Source organism: Neocloeon triangulifer, unplaced genomic scaffold, assembly GCF_031216515.1.
Source record: "Neocloeon triangulifer isolate White Clay Creek 2 clone unplaced genomic scaffold, ASM3121651v1 ptg000013l, whole genome shotgun sequence".
Taxonomy (NCBI): Eukaryota; Metazoa; Arthropoda; class Insecta; order Ephemeroptera; family Baetidae; genus Neocloeon; species Neocloeon triangulifer.
In genome coordinates this window covers 6,359,731-6,374,785 of record NW_026775555.1, presented here as the reverse complement: position 1 = coordinate 6,374,785, position 15,055 = coordinate 6,359,731, and positions in this window count along the sequence as shown.

Below are 15,055 nucleotides of genomic sequence, written 5' to 3'. Positions count from 1 at the left end.
TCTACTAGATATTGTTTTGAATTACCATCAATGAGGGGGAGAAAATGGAATGTCTAAGTGAATTTATACGCACTTCTTTTATGCTGGGGATATTGAAAAACGGCTTATTATCTACCAAGGGTCAGCATGTCAAGAGAAAGCCAATATTTCAGTTCGAGCTTTTGTTATGATTCGGACCGCACATTTATGGTACGGATAGGGGATGATCAAGTGAGGGGACGCGTTCGACGCACCCCTAGTCTATGGTGCGGCCCATATGGTGGCACCGGACGAATTTCACAGGTAATAAAAAAGTGGAAAATTCTCCTAGCAACATTTCGGTTCATTTGGGGTGGAAAATCAATTTTGGAAAAAAAGTTCCGCTTTTTCTAAATTAGCCACGGTTCATTTTCAAGCGCTGGCTCAATTGGGCATGAGAAAAAGTAACGTTTTTTTAGAGAGGTGCAAATTGATTCGCCGGACTTTTTACATTTTATACGTTTTGCCACCGCACTTTCGCGAATCGCACAAAACACGCCGGCCAATAGCCGATCCTTGGGGACCGTGACGGCCAGAGATAGAGAGAGACGTTGGTTTGTGTGTAGTGCGTGTTTACGCGGACGTTCTCTGATCAAAATGTGCAATCTTTTAAGTAAAACCCGCCTGGGAGGCTTCTCTGCTTCCCTCTTTTTTTTTGCGGACGAGCAGCAGGTTTTTTGTATTATTTGTCCACCGGTATAGAGCGCGTTTTTTAGGTACATAATGTTGTTCACAAAAACCGTTTTCTGGTCTCAACCCTCATTATCGACACAATTTACAAAACTCCACAATTTTTTTAAGTGCTACCGACAGTCCTGTGAATATATTCTGAACTGAAATGATTTTATATTATATTATTAAACGGTGTTGAAAAAACAGTAAAGTCTTAAATCATGCAAATTATTTAATTGTTTGAATAAATCGACACTCTAGGAGATGATCCGGCTTTTTCTTCATAAAAATTGTTTTTAATTAAAAAAAAAACCTAACCGGCATTATTTTTTGTACATTTAAAAGCAATTGTCAGTAATGATTTTTTTAATTGAATATGATAAAAGAACTAGAATTTAAACTATATTAAAAAAAATGAATCCTCAATGGATGGAATAAAGCTTACAATTAGAAAACAAGGTGAACCTTTTTTGGCAGACAGTCGGACACCCTTGTTTTGACACAATCAGAGTGAGAATTTCTCAAAGATTTTTATTTCAGTCATTTTGCATTCAGTATTAAATACATAATTTACTTTTTGTTATAAACTGTTGGATTATAAACCTTTGAGAGGTAATGCCATTAATAGATCATGCTTTTTGTCTAAATCGAAATCCTTTTTGCGTGATACGCTTTTGGTCAACAACATACACACCCAGTAAAAACTACTAGACAGAGTGGAGCTGATTCTGTTGGGAGCTCCTCGTGCCAACTAAGAGGATCACAAAAATGGTATCATAATGGAACTGGTGGTTTTCATTTAAGATTTGGAATTATACACTTGCTCGGGAGGAAAAACACACACGTGAAGCCGGTAGAGAGAAGGCCTAGAAATTCTTTTAATTTGCCTGGAAATAGCACCAGTCTGCGGTGCGTGGTGGCCAAATTGAATTCTTGCCTCGCTGACCAAACCACGCGGGTTAATACGCACAACGTTTTTGGTCACCTCGGCAACAAAAGCAACAAAAAAAGAAAAATAATAAAGTTACGCCTCATTTGGAATTTTTATTTGGCAAACGAAATTCATATAATTTTTGTATTGCTTGCTGCGTGAATGAGCTTTTTTATTGTTTGACGATGTAATCATATTAATTCATTTGGAATAATTATGTTATGCACGCTTCTGAATCGCAGAAATTCAATTTAAAGAGCCGAATTTAATCCTTTGTGTAAAAAACTGAAAAATGAAAGGGCGGTACGATTACTTTTAGCAATGCTTTCAAATTTCAATGTAAATTTTTTATGACTGCCGAAATACGGTTTAAATTGTAATCAACATCACACCTGACACAAGTCTATTGTCAATTTTAGAATCAAAACGACACAGCCAATATGAGTTAAAGAACAGAGTATTAGCGACAACGCCAAAACATAATTTTGCTGATTTTTATGCAACTAATTTATTACTTTTCATTAAAACAATTTTAAAAGAGCAATAAATTTTATTTTTCAAAATTTTATCCCAAACACAATAATTACAATTATTACTATTTATTAGTTTATTCTACAGAATTAAAGTTTTTTTATATATTAATTTTAATATTTTATTATTTTTTTCATTTACTTCATAATTTTTTTTATTTGTAATGACTCTAGCAGAATAAAAAAAAAATAACAATTTATTCTTTATACCATTTATTAAATTCAAAAAATTTTATATAGAAAGAATCGGCTAACATCTTTAATAACATTCGTAATGTAATATTTCTCCAGAAAAAATATTTCTCTCTTGGTATAATTATAAATAATATGAAATATTGGCATCATTTTACCACAAAATATTAGAGTGTATATCATGCTTTGTCCCCATATATCCCTTATTAGGCAATCGTGCCACAGAGAAATATCAGAAAAGATGGTGGCGCACAATACGGAGCATAATGAGCGCGGCTTATCTCGCCAAAATCTGCAGCCACGAACGTAAATACACAAAACCGAAATTAGTTGCAGCCGCGTGTGTCCATCAGGCAGCCGGCCAGATGTACCAAAGCGATATATACGGATTTAAAATTAGTACCTCTGACTGAGAGGAGGGCTGTATTAGGACACATAAAACTACCACGATCGTTTATTTAATCGCCAGTGTAATCAAAAGTGACATTATTTGTGTTGACAATCAAAATCACATGTGAATGGTTTTGTTTTAATCATAACTATTGAAAGCGTTATTGAAGCAAACACAATCAATTTTAAATAAAATTCAACTAATTTTGTCAACAAGTCAAATATTACCTTCGTTAAAAATGTATAATTAACAATTATAACTGGTTTTAAATTTATTAATTTGTCATTTTTGTAATATTTAACATTAATTTTTTAAATTAATTTTTTTTTCTTATTTTCAATTTCATTGATATCAAAATTTTATTTTCCACTTAAAAAGTTATAGAAAACAAAAATATAAATAAACTTTTTAATCATATCTGATTGTGAATTTATATAAGAATTTTCTAAATTTAAAATACTTTAAAATAAAATTAATGAAAACTATCTTTTCTAGGTTCTTTAATGTTTCTAGTCTATTAAAATATAAAAATCCGTTCAGCTCTGTGGCTACCAAGTGGAATTCATGTAATAAAGTTTTGTCAAAAAGTTAACGTCAATCAAAATAAATAAATCACTTGAATTTATAAAAATTTCTATATACTCGCGTTGTTCCATTTGAAAAATTGCCTCGCGCTTTCCAAGTCTCGTCAATTCCAAGTCTCAACCCGGACAAACTTTGCCTTTTGCGGAGGATCTCTCTCCTCTTTCGGGGAAAGTCATCAGTCAGTCAGTCTTGTGCGAGTCACTCACTCCCTGCATGAATTTGACCCAGTCAGCACCAAGCAAGTCTAAATAAGAAGCACCACTCCTTCTCGAGTGCTTCCCTCGGAGTAATAGTTTTGTGTCCAAACTTTGCAGAGCCAGCCGACCGTCCCGGCCTTCCTTTGTACCGAACAAACTTGCTTAGTTCGCCTTTGACCTTGCGCCGAGCCCGTTCTGGTCCTGCCCAAGATTAATCACAACTGTCGTCAGCAAATAACTTTATTCTTGCGTCCACGCAAGACATGGTGCGTGAAATTATCGCAGCCGAGACGCGGAATTCGTCAAAATTTATAGATGAGAACTTCGGAGTTTGCTCGCTCGAGGGTTTATCAACGCCTCTCGTCTCGCGTTTCCAAAACTTTCAAGTGCAATTAATGCTGTTTGGCACTTTGCTGGTGACGATTGTTAATATTGATTTTGAAATTACAGAGGTGTGCACTTGAACGCTTCTGCGCTTCAATAATTTAGTAATATTTCTCATCTGAAACCAACTCTTGGTATACGAGTTTCAAATAAACTACAATTCAATTTAAAAGTTTCCATTGTTATGGAGAATAACTAAATAAATTACAGTATCATCAATTTTGGAAAGTAAATTTCGTATTGAGGTTAGAAGTCTTACTGATTAATATCTCCATTTATATCATTAATAAATGATTTAAAAAAATTAAAAATTGGACTTTGAATTTTAAGGAGTAAAACAAATTAAGAAAGTGAAAATTAACAAAATTTATTATTATTTAATTAACTTAACTAACTACATAGGTTAAGGTTAAACTATTTTTATGGTTAATTATTTTAACTTCAAAACACTCATTTTACGAGCAGTACCTCCGACAAAATAAAATACAACCCCCTGGCCATCTAAGACTGTTCTAGCGATTTTAACATAATGTTTTCCCACATAATGCAAAATTTAACATTCGCAAAAAAAACAACTTCAACACGCTAAACATCAAATTTTTTCCAATGTTAGCGTTTTGTTAAATTCCATTTTGCCGGCAGCGACTTTTCAGCGCCGCCGCACCATCTGTTAATTCCACGCGCCTTTTAGCAACTTTTAATAATCTCCCCGCGCGCGCGAGCTGAATGGCTGATTATTAGCAGAGCGTACGTCTTTATTACTCGGCCGCCATAAATAAGGGGCTAATAACCGTCAATAATGGCTCTCCAGACTGAAAAAGATGCAAACAAAATACGCATCCACACAAAAGGCCAAACTTCTCATTCTCCGCTCGCAATGAATAATAACGAGAGTGAGACGAAACGCGAGGGGCGTATGTTTTATTGGCGGTGTGGTATTTAAAATAACCAGGGGTAAATCTGATAGGGTGCTTTTTTTTGTACTACTGCGCCGTCTTTCCCATTCCGGTCCGCCGACCACGTATATTTTCATTGTGTGCGAGACAGTCACGTGACTCTCGTCGCTGCTGTGGCGGCCAATTTTTTTCCTATTGATTGAGCGCCGAGAAGAAACTTGTTTACTTTCAGACTTATTTCGGAGGGGACGCTGGATATAGAAAATAGAGCGTTTTAGCTTTGCAGTGCAATCGGATTCGGAAATAATAATGCTGCATCGGACGGGATTAATTTGTAATTACGATAATGGCCTGAGTCACTGCGTCATTTGAAAACTGTTTTTGTTGCCGCGACGAGTTCTCACGTCGTAATTTACTGCAGCCCGGCTTATCTGCAGTTCAAAAACTTTTCATCGAGGGGGAAAATAAATAAATATGAAGCATTCAGTCACAATTTTCAACCAAAATTACTTAAGTAGATTGATATGTTATAAAATTTGAGCAAAAAGGAACCTCAAAGTAAAAAATAAAAATGTATTCAGCAATGCGTAGAAAACAGACTAATAATAATAATAATAATAATAATAATAATCATCATCATTAAGTTTCTGATTAACAAAAGAAATAAATTTAAATAAATACAACGAGAAGCTTTCTTGAACCGGAACAAAAAACCTAAAAAAGTCAGTTTATTTTAAATTTCAAATGCATAATCATGTTTGGATTTTTGTGTATTTTATAGATTAGATGAAATGGCTTATTTTCTCACATATTATGCATGGAAAAAGTTCATCATTTTGGAAGCGTCTTTAAATAAATTTTGCATATCTCACGCCTTATGAATTTTACTGCCGAAAAAAGTGAAAAAGCGCGGAAAGCAGCTTTATCTAAAAACAGCAGGCCCGCGCTGCTCGTTCTTTCCCCTTCACCGCGAATTAAGATTCGAAGCGTCTGTTTTCCAAGAGAGTGCAAAAATGCCTCTTATTATATTACACAATGATGGGAGGAAAGTTGAGGAAAAGTTCGCGCAGTGAAAGAGAGATTTTAATACCCGGCCGGACCCTCTCGCCAGCTCGGAAGAAAAGCAGTCGGCGATCGATTCCTGAGAGTTTTCTCAGCTCGCACGCAGATTAATTTTTATTATCGCCAAGACGAAAATTCTGGTTGGTGCCTCACCACATTCGGGCCGGGCGCGTTTTTGCTACTTTTCGCTGCGAGGCTCGCTGCTTGTAAATGGAATTCGCGCTGTTCAACTAATTAGAATTGCGCCTGGGGGTTTCATTTTGGTCCTTCTCAAATTCATTAACGTCTGTTGAAATACCAGCAGAGCCATAACGAAGCACTCTCCGTCGGAATCGCACTCGCACAGATCTCGCCAAGTGACATTTCAAGTTTGCACGGCTGCTTCTCTATTTTCAGGCAATAATCTGAAGCGGGTGACATTCTAGCCCAACAACCAATGTGCCTTTGAGCTTTATTCAATATCACTCACCCGCCCGTCTGCCTTTATTTTATTATATTTTTTTTTTCGCAAAATAAGCGCAGTCACTACACATTATTAAATCTCCCCGCCCGAGGCCATTCGAACTTTGGAGAGCGCGGCCTCTATGACAGAAAAAAAAGAAAAAAATGCGGCCAATTACTTCACTTTTTTATTATGGGAACGGTCCAGAGCAATTTTTAATAATATCGCGTGCGGGGGCATTTCCTCTCTTCTGGTTTGATGAATTTCATGAACCATATGCATGACAATTTTTAGAAATTGACAATGTTTGAATTAATATTAAAAAATTTAGGATTAAATTAATAGTTTACAAGGATTGAATGAAATGTCATATTTGGTCCATTCATTTACTTTTTGCTGTAAAAGACACTTTCAATTTTGACCTGCGAAAAACTCATTTGAACAACAATATAAAAAGATTGCAGTCGGCTCATCTCAACAAAGCAAAAGGTCGATTGATCAGTTCTTTATTTGGCCGCACATCTTTCTCTCCTTTGTCCACTTTGATTCGGTTCGACAAGAAAGCACTCGGCACACACAAAGCACTTGTTAGACGTTGGCGAAATAATGGTGTGTCTCCAAAAGCGGCTGCATGATTGCATGTCACGCGGGTGTCAACCTAATCTTTAGATAAGCAGGTGTCACTGGCGACCTGCAAAACTTTGCTCAAAGCAGCACTTGACGAGTCGCAGACAGGAAATATAAAACGGAGACGAAACTCATCCAGAGAGCACAGGCAGTGGGCGTATTTATATTAAAATGCGTCCCGCGCCGGGGGATAATCAATATTTCGGCTGCTGCTCTTTGTACTGCGTGCGTTTGAACGTGAGTGCGATTTTTTTATCCTCCTTAAACTCTGCAGCTGTGACGCAAATTCATCGCAAACACAAACAGAACAAACGGAGCTGTTTTTCTCCAGAAAGTCACTGCCTGCTTCTGGATATGAAATTTTAATCTGAGCAATATCGGAAATAGATTTATACGGCCACGACCGCGATTTTTCTCCCTCGCCGCGATAAATTTTCTCGCCCCATCTCGCACTTTCATTCGCTTCTGATGTTTGGTAATGAAAATCGATTTTTTTTTCACATTTTTTTTTCTCACAAGAATGTTGTTCTACTGCTGTAATAATATACTGCACTGCTGATATATAAGTTTCAAAGTATCCTAAAGCTTAAATTTTAAAGGAAAAAAATAACGAATTTTCAATATGGGCAGTATTTATACAGAGTATAGAGGGGGGATGAAAGTAATCAATTATAAAAATGACACGAAGTTTATGGCATCAAACTAAGAAGTAATTAAAATTTTTATTAAGTAGCAGATCTGGCTGATGATCAAAATTGCCACATGCAGCAGTATCATTTTACATGTTAGAATTGAAATTTAGAGAAATGGATCTTCTCCTAGTCTGGTTATAATATATTAAATTTGTGTTGCTGTTTTTTTCCACATATTTAATAATTTATAATTATTTTATGTTGGAATTTCCAACATTGATATAAACAATCTTTTAATCTTTATTATTTTTAATTGAGGAATTTTTCAAATAATTTATTTTCTTCAAAATTTAATGGTGGAGTCATAATCAACCGGAATTATATTAATTCAAATAAAAAAGCGTAATAATATTAAAACTACATTTGTGTTGCTGATGAATTGACATTAGACATTACAAAAATTGAATTAATACTAATACTATATTATGCATATTTCAGACATTGAATGTTGAATATACATATTAAATTATTGAATAAGCCTCAAATTTAATGTTGATGTAATTGAATTAATATTAGCATTTAATATTGACCAAACAATACAGTTCATTGACCATTCATCAGTTTCAAAACAATATTCATAAAAATGTAGCTGACGAAGGGAAAATAAATATTTATTTTTTTTTCAGTATATAATATCGGGGCAATATTTCAGGAGACAAAACTATAATTTACTTTAAAACAATAAAAATTTGTATATGAGGAGCATCAATTGAAAATAAATAAAAATTTAATTCAGCAAAACCACATGAGCTGCCAGTGCACGCAGGCATGCCATAATCAATATCTCAATTACACGATTTGCGTGTTTTCGCACAACAATTGCTGGGTGCCGACCACAAACGACTGGTTGTCAAAATTTGCGAGCGCACGTCCCACACGGCCCCGTCATTACTTTTATTTATTTATATTCTTGTCGAGCGCAGGCAGACCATGTGTATTGACCACGCTAAACAAACACGGATGTGGGCCGCGCGACTGGAGAAAAGGGTCCACTTTGGCAGCCGCTTAGTGGCGCTAAATAATAAATCGGCCGTGTTCGAGGGCGTTTTGCTTGGAATGAATAGCCATTGATTTCTGTTTGCGCCTCAACAATATAATTGTTGGTGCAAATAAGCGAGGTTGTTTGCTGTTCATTATTCAGCAGCTGCCAACGGAATAATCGCCAATTATTTTACACTCTGCATCTCACCGGTGCATTCGCTTGTAATAAACTTATTATGTGTACATACCTGGTGCACAGGTATTTTCCGATTGGCAATATTGACACACGTTTGACGCGCTGATGAACCTATAATATTGATCAGTTCACTGTCTGGTGCCGGTCTGAAATGATGTTTATTCTGATATTTCAAATCAATATTTTGAAATATAACTTTATATTTCAAATGTGTTCAATGGTTTTTCTTTTTCAAAACAACTGCACGAGGTCATTGAATTATAATAAATTTAATAAAAATTTGAATATTTGGATGATGTATCTCGTTTTAGGCAAAGATTGCCTTGTGGTACACCGTACACCAATAAACTTAATTTGCAAACTTAAGTGTTAAACAGATTAAGATGTAAAATATCATTATAAGCTTTAATTGCGTCTATATTGTATTTTAAAGTGCATTTAACATAATGGAAAATAGAAAATGTTGTAAAATAATTGTGCTTAAAATTTACAAAGGCTGATTTGTTTCTAGAAATGATAACAGCAACAAAAATAATTTTCTTGCTCTGAGGATCCGGGGCAAAGCGATTTTTTTTCAAAAGTAAATACTTCAAGTTTTAATAATATAAATACTGCTGGAATAAAGAAGTTTGAAACTCGGCTTACTATTTTATTACAAAAAATTGTGAGTAAAAACATTTTTTTTTTTTAAATCTTTTCAAGTTGATTTTATTTTATTCATAAAAAAAAGAATGAAGAAAACAGATTTATAAAAGGAACATGAAGTAATTCTTGCTTCCGCAATCAACGACTACCCTCATTTTCGCTCCCCCTCGTTCACAAATGATAAACAAGACAGTTCGATAATTCCGTCCTCGTATTGCAAAAGCAGTGTAATAATAATAAATTTTTCTATTTCCCCTTTTGCCGAAACGCAGCGGCAAAAAAAGAAGTCGTTCCAATTCCGTTCCAGCTCTCTCTGCTGCGAAAGAGTTGAGGGCTGCGTGCGACTCGCTGCTTTTTTCCTCCTCTGCCGATATGGCTGCGCTGGGAAACGGATGTGCGCATCTATTTATTTTTATGATATCTGGTGCCATTAGAGCGGCGAGAGATGAAGTGAATTGTGGATTTTCTGCGCCATTGTCTAACTGTGTGTGCATAAAATTGAGTCCTTTGCGAGCGCAGAAAAAGGAATCACTCAGACGTGCAGCGTGGAAAATACTTTTTGGCTGAATGAAATCGGAACGCGCGGTCGTTTTATTATTGCTAGCGCAGGCAGTCGCGGTTTGCTCACACATTGTGCTTACATAAGTCTCGTTTCGCTGCCAATATACCCACAAATATATGGCTTGCAAATAAACTTTTGATGCGTGTTCAAAGACCGACTTTTCGTGTTCCACAATCTGTTCAAGAATTTTGAAAATGAATAAGGGAGTTACAAGGTGCTTTTGAACGCAAAAAAAACTTGAAAGTTGAAGCTATTTGAAAATTTGTATAATATACATATTTGATCAATGCTTTGCTGAATCTGAATTGGTTTATTTGTATTACATCCAAAACCAAAAGTACTGGAGAATATTCTAATACCTACTGTTTTTTAAGTTTTTCCGTTAAAAGTTAGTTGCAAAAAGTTTGAATTTTTTTTAAGCTCGCTATAGAAATAAGATTTTTTTCTTGATATAAAGACATGATGTTTTAATTTATTAAATAAATAATATGAGAGTTTCAATTTAGAAAAAATAAAAATAATGATTTTTTTTTTATTTTCCAAATTTTATGATTTGGATTGTAAACTAACTTATGGAAAATAAGTGAAAGTAACTCAAAAATTGAAAGTTTGAAGCGGTTTGAAGTATGAACATTTTACTTCTAATAGCCTATACTGGGACCTTATTATAGCGATCAACATTGCTTGACCTTGTAATGATATTCTTATGATCAAGGTCAACGTCAAATTGGTGAGTTGTAATGAGGTCCTTCATCACATACTTCTGACTCAAACCAAAGAAATTTATCATGCCCTGCATGTCTTCTACAAAAATATTTTCCACATTAAGTAATTAAATTCACCCAACACACAGATCTGGCTGAATGGTCCTGCCAAAGCCATAATCAATATCAACAACAACAACAACAACAACAACATTGAAAAGGAATAAAGCTGGATTCAAAATATATTTGTTTCAAGCCTAAAAAATCCAAAGTACACCTCTAAAAAATCTCACCTTTTTACCCTTAAGCAAAAACCAAATGACTAACATGGGGCTAAATGGGCGAATGCCAATTATTGACCGCGTTTGCCGACCTTTCGGACGTGTTTTTTTGGCGCGGAGGGAAACAGCCGCCGCCGCCGAGCAAAAAAAATATATGGCCAAGAAGCAGCGCGGCAAATGGGAATCGATAGGAAGTCATTATGTGGTTTGTGCGAAGTCAGTTTTCAAGAAGCGAAGCTCGTTGGGCCGGCAAAACTAACTTTATCACGGGCGGGCTGATGCGCGCTCATTATTTACGACGACTATCCAAACATTAGCCAGATTGATAAAAAGATTGCATTTGGTGGGTGGAATTTTTCATCGCCGCCGGGGTGAATACGGGGGTGCAGAATTTAATTTCCTTTCTTTCAACCGCCGCGAGAATTATCCCTTTTTAACGCAGGGCTGAAGAGCCAATTGGATCGTGTGTGGTGGGGCAGAAGGGAAATTATTAAAAAAGTTGGGGACATCATCAGGATGTGTCATTTCGACATCTGCGGTTTTAAAGAGCAAACAGAAAAAGTTGGCTTCTGATTTTTGCTCTTTTCCGCTTGTCCTCGACGAGAATATTAATGTCCACGGGCATTAATATCGTGGCCAGAATGCAAAATGAGTCCTCATCATGGTCGCGTTTGTTTGCTCTTTTCAAGCTGATTTTCATAATCAGACGCGAGCGCGCACCGAGACAAGAAACTTCACAGGAAGCGTCTGCGTGCTTGTCTTCGTCAGACAGTTCTCCTTATTTCCAGTCTTTTTCTTTGAAGGCGCCCAACGTATTTGCTCTCTACATTTCAATTTTGTCCTTTGCTGTTAGATTAGAGATCAAAAGAAAAGACCTTTAATAATGGTCACATTTTTAATTATTTACACTCTTGATTAATTGGGCAAATTTGAAAATTTGTTAGGTTTAAAATAATTTAAATTTTTATGCTATAAAAATCTGAAAATCGAATTAAACATTTTGTTAACGAAAAAAATTGTTTTTAATTTTTCTCAGGGACTTCAAAATAATCAAGGATGAATTCTGATAGAATTGAATCTCTGGAAATATAGGAAGTTTCAATTCCACAGAATTAGTTTTGTTGAATTTAAAACTTTTTGAGCATAGAGTTGGTAGTTTTCATGCATAGAAATTATTACATGATAATTTTTTTTTAAAATAAAAGTCTAGTTGAATATATTATTATTCTAAAAATACTGCCTCTTTTTAGCGGGAAAAGGGGAAAAGACCGGTGAATTATTTTCAGCCCTTTTCACACATTACTGATTGATTTTGGTGCCGTGCGCGAGGGTAACTCTCGTGATTACGTCGATTTATTTTTTCTTCTCTCTGAATCAGAGTGGATGGAGAAATGGGAAAGGACAGAGAGAGTGAATAAGTAATGCCCGCTTGTCACGCACGCAGTCATCGCGGCCGGCGAGCTTTCCGAGTTGTGAATTTATTACCGCGATGAAGCAAATGAAAGCAGCGCGATATCGAAAGTGGATGGGTCGTCGTCGCCCCGCGAGGCAGCAAAACAAAGTGGCGGAAGTAGCGCGCAGTCGAAGTTAATTTCAAAGGAAAAAAGAATGGCGAAAATAACACAGAGAGGGCAAAAAGCTACACTAGCTTTTATTGTAATTTGAGTTGCATGATAAGGGAGAATTTTATATGTCTACGAGAATATAAAAAAGGAGGTAGCTCATTCCTTGAGCAAATTGAAAATTCTTTGTGTTGCAACAGAAAACACACACACGGACGGACGGAAAGAAGGATGTAATTTAATTTTTCTTTCCACGGCATGCATATAAAATCTCAGGAAAATGGGAGATTTCCATGCTAAGATAATACGGAGACTTCTCTGCGCCTTAAAAATTTGTGCATTATGTTTTATATTTTTCGCGTGAGCTGTTTTTCTGCTGCAAAGATTAGGCAGCGTAATCCGTGCATTAATATGCAGAAATGCACACGATGGAATTGTGCAACGAGTTTGCTTTTTATTAGTGCGCTCAAATAAGTGGAAAAATAAAGTCGGTCGTTCCTTGGAAATTTTTAAATAAAAAAATCAAATATAATTATACAGAAAAAATAATTATTTGTTCTGTGAGTCAAAAGAAAAAGATTTTAAAGGAACGTTATCTTTAATATCTAAAAATGAATAATTAAAATTTCTATTTGGCTCGTTTGGTAGATTTACTAGATTTGCTATTGCTTTTGCCGATACCATATCATTCAAAAGAATTTTAAAATTATCGGCTTAAAATGGACACAATTGATAAATTTCTTCAATAAATGAAATACAACATCAAAATTAATGTTAAAAACATTTGTATTTTTTGTCTGTTTAAAATTTTTGGTGCTTAATGTCGATTTCTTATTCTTTATCTTTCCTCTTAAAATTAAATAATTTGTGTTTTGCTAAGACAATGTTCTCATTAAATATATACGAACAATTCTAATTTAAAGAATATAATCAATTTAATATTATTTAACATTTTTAACATAATAATTTAAAATTTTAAGATGTTAACAAAAAGTCTCTTAGCTGTGAATTTTCTTCATTTTATTAATGTACAAGCAAAGTCGTCAAGTGTGTGCAAAATGCAAATTAAAGCACAGCACAGTAGTTTACAAAGCCTTTTAAGTTCAATAAACCGCGGCCCTTCTCACGCCGAGAGCCGATGGCGTTTTTCACGAATAATTAAGTCCCGCAAAAAGCAGCAACAAGTACATACGTTGAATACAGACGAGGAAAAGCCAACAAGGCCCATAATATTCACTGTCCAAACGAAAAAAAATGTTCGAGCCGCCGCCGGGCAGAGACAGCTCAAAAACAGGCAAAATAATTGGTTGCGTCGCTTTTATGCCAGCAGATGATCAATAAATTCCTCTACTTCCCATATAAGCGCGCGGCTGCTGCAGCTTTTCCATATTTTTATTTACTCCCACTCGCGCTCGTTCCTCGGCTTTATTTACATATATTTTTTTATGTAGATATAACGCTGTTTTGGTATTTCACGGCACACGCAGTCAACGATTCTGTACTTGATGCAATCAGCCCGCCCGGCCTTTGATATTTTTATCGCCATTCGCTCCACTTTTGTGCTTTATGAACGTACGAATGCACACTCAATCCATTATTATTGTTTGCCCCTCAACCCGCTGCTATGCAAACAATTTACAAGCGCCACTCTCTAAAAATTATTTTGCAAATCCACGCTCGTTGCTACTTTTCATCTACATTAACAAAGTCGTTCATTCATATCTAAAGCTGTAAGTCAATCAAAAGATGCTTATTACAAAAGCAACATAATTTACAAAATTCTAATTCTGAACAAAAAATACCGAAAATAATATGAAATAAAAAAAAATCAGCAACAAAGGCTGCGCATCTCAAAATTATGTTGGTACACGGCTGCCGTCAGAGCCATGGGGCCTTATGGCTTGGGCGGAAGACATCTTTTTTTGGCCAACATAATAGAGCTGATGCTCGGCCTTTGATCAGCAATTAATTCAAGTAGCGAGATATCCATAAAATATTTCACTATCAAAAAGCGAAATAAATAAATAAATTGTTAATTTACTTACTTGGCTTAGGCAAAAATTTAATAATCTAAAAGATTTTTTTCAACAAAAACCAACAATTTTTCTAATTTTTTAAATAATTTATTTTTATTGTTTACTATTTTATAATTTTATTTTTTTTCATCCGTTTTCTCAATTTCTTATATTTCATATATTTATTTTGATTATTTTATATTGTCGATTAAATTTAACTTACTTTAAAAATAAATCAAATACAATTTTTGGCGGATCCAAAGACCAGTGACCTACAGATAGAGTTAAAATATTAGTTCATTGTGTTGATACATTGATCAAAAGTTGTTATCATGTTCTGTAATTTTATTTATTTCAATCTTCGTGTCTGCCGTATAGACTGAATTCAAAAAAGGCAAGTGCAAAAAATTGTGATACTTTTTATCTCCACAATTAAAACAAGTAAATTTTAGTAAAAAACTATTTTAAATAAAAGTTTTCTCGATCTAAT